Source organism: Pristiophorus japonicus, chromosome 12, assembly GCF_044704955.1.
Source record: "Pristiophorus japonicus isolate sPriJap1 chromosome 12, sPriJap1.hap1, whole genome shotgun sequence".
NCBI lineage: Eukaryota > Metazoa > Chordata > Chondrichthyes > Pristiophoridae > Pristiophorus > Pristiophorus japonicus.
Genome location: NC_091988.1, coordinates 164240500 through 164247859, shown reverse-complemented (window position 1 = coordinate 164247859; position 7360 = coordinate 164240500).

Genomic DNA, 7360 nt, shown 5'->3' with positions numbered 1-7360 from the left:
GGGATGTGCTGAAAGACTTTCTAATACAGTTTTTTTTTACTTTTAAAGTTCCAAAATAGATTTTTTTTATTAACATTGTAAATAAACCAACTTTTATTCCTATAGATTATCCTCCCATCAACTTTTCCATTTATGTTTTAGTGTAAAAACATCCACAAAAAGCATAGAAACAAGAAAAGTTTCCATACTTTGTGGCTTCTTATTATATGGTCATTTATTATATGGTATCAGCTGGTGATTCTGTTCTCTTTCCTGCCATATTTATTTTTGTTCCATTTCTTGGATGCCACCCCTCCCCCCCCCCGCCGCCTTATATCATTCCTTATATCTGTTTCATTGCTGTCCACTGACCTGGACCCTGAAATAAGCAATGGCAACTGTAACAAAATGCTTATTCAGGATTGTGGTGAAAATGTAGATCAATAACTTTGGATCCAAGGAAGACAAATCAAAATATTCATGGTGAGAGACTAGGAGCTGTGGAAAAGCAATGGGGTTTGGGTGTCCATGTGCACAGGTATAAAAAGTAACCAAAAAGGCTGATGGAATGTTGGCTTTTTATCTCGTGGGTTGGAATACAAAATTTAGGTAGTTATACTTCAGTTGTACTGAACCTGTGTCAGATCCCATCTGGAGTACTGCATTCAGTTTTGGTCACTGCACCTCAGGAAATAAAAATTGGCCTTGGAGGAGGCATTGTGTAGATTCACTAAAATTATATCAGCACTTAAAGCATTAAATTATGAGGACAGGTTCCATAAATTTTGGTTTGTATTTCCTTGCATTTTGTAGGTTGAGAAGAGATCTAATCGAGGCATTTAAATGATTCAAGGATTCAGCAGTGAAGATACAAATAAATAATTTCCTTTGGTGAGTGAATCCAGAACAAGGGAGCATAATGTCAACATTAGAACCAGTTATTTAAGAGTGAAATCAGGAAACACTTTTGCTAAGCCATTCTAAAATGTGATATATTAATAGTTTGCATGCATGTGTTTAATTGGAGTGCAGTGAACTATCGCAATAGGAACAAAGAAGTAATTTTGGAATAATATTAGGATGTTTAATAAGCCTCACTTTAAAACATTTCTTAAGGCAAAAAAGGGAGTAGAATTGTTCTGGTTGCTATTTGTAGTAACATTGTGTAAACATTCTTTTATAACATATTTATGATGCTGCTGCACGTTATGACCAGAGCAGTTTTAATCCTAAGTATTAATATGCTTAGAAAATATGTTAGATCTCAATAATTCAGCCCTTGGCTTCCAAAATATTATATAATTTGGATGTTGTGTGTGAAATGGTTAACTAATGCAGAGGGGTTTTGGAAATGTAAAGACGAAGTTAGGATTTAATTTTCTGCCTCTTCTCTTCCTTCCCAAAGCCCTCCGGGCCAACTCCCTCCAAGGATCCATCCTGCCCTGGCCCTGACCTCACATCTTTCTCCAGTTTCTCTCTGATCTCTCCTCATGATCTTTCCAATGACACACACCTCCTGCTCCCTTGGCCCTATTCCCACCAAACTGCTGACCATCCAGCCTCCTTTCTGGCTAATACAAAAGTAAAATGCTGCGGATGCTGGAATCTGAAATAAAAACAGAAAATACTGGAATCTCAGTGGGTCAGGCAGCATCTATGGAGAGAAAAACAGAGTTAACATTTCAGATCAATTACCCTTCATCAGAACTGTCAAATGTTCGAAAAGAGCACATTCTTAAGCACTGAAAGGGGAAGGGGAAGAAAGAACAAAAGGAGAGGTCTGTGATAGGGTGGAAGGCAGGAGAGATTAGAGAGACAAAAGGGTTGATGAGCCGAATTGAAATAGTAACGAAAGAAGTTAGAAAAAGGTTAATCTGGATAGGGTATGAATGGCGAAGTAATGACCAGCTACCATTTTAGACAAAGAGGAAAAAAGGGAAGAAAGAAAAAAAACATAAGAATGGGGGGAGGGGAGGGAAAGAGAGCCAAAGATGGCCAGAGGTTATGCTCTGAAATTGTTGAACTCGATGTTGAGTCCAAAAGGTTGTAAAATGCCTAAACGAAAGATGAGGTGCTGTTCCTTGAGCATGTGTTGAGCTTCATTGGAACAGTATAGGAAACAGAGGACGGAGAGGTCAGAGTGGGAGTGGATGGAGAATTATAGTGACAGGCGACCGGAAGCTCAGAGTCACACTTACGGACTAAATGGAGGTGTTCAGCAAAGCGGTCACCCAATCTATGCTTGGTCTCCCCAGTGTAGAGGAGACCATATCGTGAGTAGCGAATACAGTAGACTAAATTGAAAGAAGTACAAGTAAATCGCTATTTCACCTGGAAGGAGTATTTGGGGCCCTGGATAGTGGGAAGGGAGGAGGTAAAAAGGCAGGTGTTGCCTCTCCTTGTCTGGCACAGGAAGGAGCCGTGGGAAGGGGAGGGGGTGCTGGGGATGACTGCGGAATGGACCAAGGTGTCGCGGAGGGAGCGGTCCGTTCGGAACGCTGTGAGGGGAGGGAAAGGGAAGATGTGATTGGTGATGCTGGAGGTGGCGGAAATGGCGGAGGATGATCCGTTGAATGTGGAGGCTGTTGGGGTGAAAGCTGAGGACAAGGGGAACCCTGTCGTGGTTCAGAGAGGGAGGGAAAGATGTGAGAGTAGAGGTGCGGGAAATAGAACGGACATGGTCAAAGGCCATGTTAATCATGGCGGAGGGGAATCCTCGGTTGAGGAAAAAGGAAGACATGTCAGAGGCACTAGTGTGAAAGGTGGCATCGTCAGAACAGATGCGACGGAGACGGAGAAGCTGGCTCCCATGTTAGCTGACATTGTCAACGGTTCTCTCAGATATTGTCCCCCTCTCCCTCAAATCTGCCGTCATCCCCTCTCTCAAAAAAAACCCTCGACCCCTCTGGCCTTGCAAACTATTACCCCTTCTCCAACTTCCTTTTCCTCTCCAGAGTCCTTGAACATGTTGTCGCCTCCCAAATCCATACCCATCTTTCTGGCAATTCCACATTTGAATCCCTCCAATCTGGTTTCAGCACCTGCCACAGTCCTGAAACAACTCTCATCAATGTCACAAATGACATCCTTTGTGACTGTGACAAAGGTAAACTATCCCCTCTCATCCTTCTTGACTTGTTTGCAGCCTTTGACATGGTTGACCACTCCATCCTTCTCCAGCGACTCTCCACCATCGCCCGGCTGGGTGGGACTGCACTCGCCTGGTTCCATTCTTATCTATCTCATTGTAGCCAGAGAATCACCTGCAACAGCTTCTCTTACCGCTCCTGCATCGTTCCTCTAGTGTCCTCCAAGGATCTATCCTTGGCGCCCTACTATTTCTTATTTATATGTTTCCACTTGGCGACATCATCCAAAAACACAGCGTTAGTTTCCACATGTAGGCTGATGACACCCAGCTATAACTTACTACCACTTCTTTCGACCCCTCCACGGTCTCTAACTTGTCAGACTGCTTGTCCGATATCCAATTCTGGTTGAACGGAAATTTTCTCCAATTGAATATTGGGAAGACCGAAGTCATTGTTTTCTGTCCCCGCCACAAACTCGTTCCCTAGCCACTGACTCCATCACTCTCCCCAACTTCTGTCTGAGGCTAAACCAGACAGTTCGCAACCTTCGTGTCATATTTGACCCTGAAATTAACTTTTGATCATATATCCGCATTATAACTAAGACCGCCTATTTCCACCTCCATAACATCTGCCCTTGCCTCAGCTCATCCACTGCTGAAGCCCTCATCCATGCCTTTGTTACCTCTAGACTTGATTATTCCAATGCACTCCTGGCTGGCCTCCCACATTCTACCCTACGTAAACTAGAGGTGATCCAAAACTCGGCTGCCCGTGTCTTAACTTGCACCAAGTCCCGCTCACCCATCACCACTGTGCTCGCTAACCTACATTGGCTTCCGATTAAGCAATGCTTCAATTTCAAAATTCTCATCCTTATTTTCAAATCGCTCCATGGCCTCGCCCCTTCCTAGCTCTGTAATCTCCTCGAGCCCCACAAACCCCCGAGGTGTCTGAGCTCCTCTAATTCTGCCCTCTTGAGCATCCCTGATTATAATTGCTCAACCATCGGTGGCCGTGCCTTCTGTTGCCTAGGCCCCAAACTCTAAAACTCCCTGCCTAAACCTCTCTGCCTCTCTACCTCCCTTTCCTCCTTCAATATCTCCTTAATATCTACCTCTTTGACCAAGCTTTTGGTCACCTGCGCTAATTTCTACTTATGTGGCTCGGTGTCAAATTTTTTATCTCAATACTCCTGTGAAGCGCCTTGGGACATTTCACTATGTTAAAGGCGCTATATAAATACAAGTTGTTGTTGTAAGTTGTTGTCTTCTGAAGATGGATAACATTGATGAGGAATGCAGTGAAGAAATTCATGTTTTTTGAAACACCATTCATTTTTCTCCTGTCTAAGCATTTTGACAAAAACAATTTGCATTTATATAGTGCCTTTAATGTAATAAAATGTCACAAGGTGCTATGCAGAAGTGTTTACCAAACAAAATTTGACACTGAGCTACATAAGGGGATATTAGGACAACTGACCAAAAACTTGGTCAAAGAGATAAGTTTGAAGGAGCGTCAAAGGAGGAGAGCGAAGTGGAGAGGTTTAGGGAGGGAATTCCAGAGCCTAGGGATCATACAGTGGAAGGCACGACCACCAGTAATGGAGCAATTAAAATCGGGAATGCGCAAAAGGACAGAATTGGAGGAGCGGAGAAATTGTGGAGCGTTGTAGGGCTGGAGGAGATACCATAAATAGGGAGGGGTGGGGCCATGAAAGCATTTGAAAACAAGGATGAGACTTTTAAAATCGAGGCAAGCACAGGCATGATGAATGATTGGGACTTGGTGCAAATTAGGATACGGGCAGCAGAATTTTGGATGAGTTCCAGTTTATGGAGGGTGTGGAAGGTGGGAGGCTGGCCAGGAGAGCATTGGAGTAGTCAAGTCGAGAGGTAACAAAGTTATAACTTTTTAATTTGAATAGGACTGTGTTCAAATCTATCCTTTCCAGTTTTTAATCTTTGCAAAATGTTATCAGTTACCTTGTCATCCCTCTTTGGCTTGGTGTCCACTTTACTTATAGTTCCGTGAAGCAGCTTGGGACAATTCAAATAAAAATTGCTGCTGCTTGTCTGCATTGATTGGCTATGGGAAATGTTGTCTACAGTCACTTTCAGCCTCTTCACTAGCCCATTAAACATTCCACAGTAGATATATTTCCGCTGTTACCGCCAGGCAGAAAACCATTAAAGTCAATTGAAGTGAAAATCAGGCGGGATGTATAATGGGAAGCCGATGCACCTGTTTTCTGCCCCGTGATAAGAGAAAATTTACCACAATGAGTCTGTTTGGCCCTCCTTTTTTTCTTCTTCTTCTGGTGTGTCGGACCTTGTACTTTGCGGTGTTGAATTTCGACTGCCATTGTAGTGCCCACTTGCAAATATTTTCTTGGTTCTTCTGTAGTTCTTTGCCTGCTTCATCAGATCTGACTGCAAACTTTTTCCCCCATGTCCCAAATTTAAATTTACAAAATTGCATTGCATTTCCAAATTTAGGTTGGTTTATGTAGATTAGAAACAACAGGAACCCTAGTCCCCATCCTTGGGATGCATCATCCAGTACATTTACCCAGTCTGTCATCGCTACTATCGGTACCCATTGCTTCTTCTCCTTTAGCCAATTTCTGATTCACTTTCAAGTTTTATGTAAGATACCCACTGGTTTAAGCTTGTAAAGCAGCCTTTCATGTCAAACTTTATTGAAGCCTCGCATGGAGGTCTAGGTACACAACATCACCACTTGTATGAGGGTCACTTCAAAAAGTCAAGGGGTTCGGTCAGCAAGATCACTCTTCTGAACTCATGTTGACTACCACTTAGTAAGTTATTTTCACAGGTAATTCTCAAGTTTGACCCTAATGATCAATTCAATTATTTTTCAAATTATTCACAAGTTCCTACAACATAGATAAAATGAGGAACACCATTTGACCCATCTAAAGTCCCTCATTCTTTAATGTGACTGACCTGATTGTTGAATATATTTTTAGATTAATGTTCATTTTTAGAACTAAAGAAATTTTCTTAATCCTTCTCAAAAAAATCTAGGATCTCAAGAATTTAAGATGGTATACTGAAAGATTAAAATTGCCTTTATGTTCAGTGATACTGATTACAACTCAAATTAACCTAGATTATATTGACAAGGATAATTGATGATAAACTGTACTTACAAATAATACAAGATATTCTTAAGGAAATTGTAGATTGTTTTCGTTGTCTTCAATCAGATTACCATGCATTTTATTTGGGCTTTTCTGCAACATGATTAAACTTTATGCTTAAAATATTCTATGATACGTTAACAAATATTCGTAAAAAAATAAATTGCCGAATTAAACTAGGATTTACCATCTAGATCACTAGGTCCAGTAGCTAACATGCATGTAATGCAAGTACAGATACATTTTTGTTTCACCTTGTGGATAATGCATGTTTTCAGCCTATCGTCTCCCCCAGATGAAGGCAACGTGGTAGCGATCACATGCACTCAAATGCAGTCATGTGGAGGTGTCCTACCACTCAAAGCCACACTGAGTTGTTGTTTCAGTGTTTCAAGTACCATGAAATGATTTGTTCCCAATTGAAATATGCAGCAGAAAATGTTACATTTTTATTTGCAAAATATGATTTTCACTTATTTATTCAATTCATAATAACTAAAGTGATCTTGACTATATAATTGAAAAATTAAACTAAGTGGAAAATATGATATTGTGGGCTGGTGGGACAGTTGGACATTGCTTGGATATAATGAGCTTGCTTGTGTTAAAAGCTGTGACAGCTGTATCCTTACACATGACAAAACTATTGTACTGTCACAACCATCTGGCCTCTTAACAGCTACTTTAATTGGGTTGTTTGTTACTTGATCTTTTTGTAAATTTATGGATAGTTTGACATATAACCCCTAACCTGCCGAACAGCTGTGTCATGTTAGTCCATCAAATGCTGTAACGTGATGCAGGTTAATGAATTATGCTTTTTTCCATTCTTCTGTTTAGTCATCAGCAATTTTTGATGGTGATCCTTGAAGCATTGGTTACTATTTTGGATCTTTAGCTTCTAGGGCACCCAAATCCAAGCAGTAGAATGACATTTGGGAAGAACAGTGGAAGGAAGGAATGGAGTGAGTCGGGCATTTTTTTACTTTCAAATTCCAGCAGAAAATTAGCATTGCTTTGAGATTTCATTACAGCCCTTGTAGTTATTTTATATAGCTGTATAAAAGTTTTGCATCTAGTGCATATCCGTAGAGCATCACATCCCTCAATCAAACTCCAA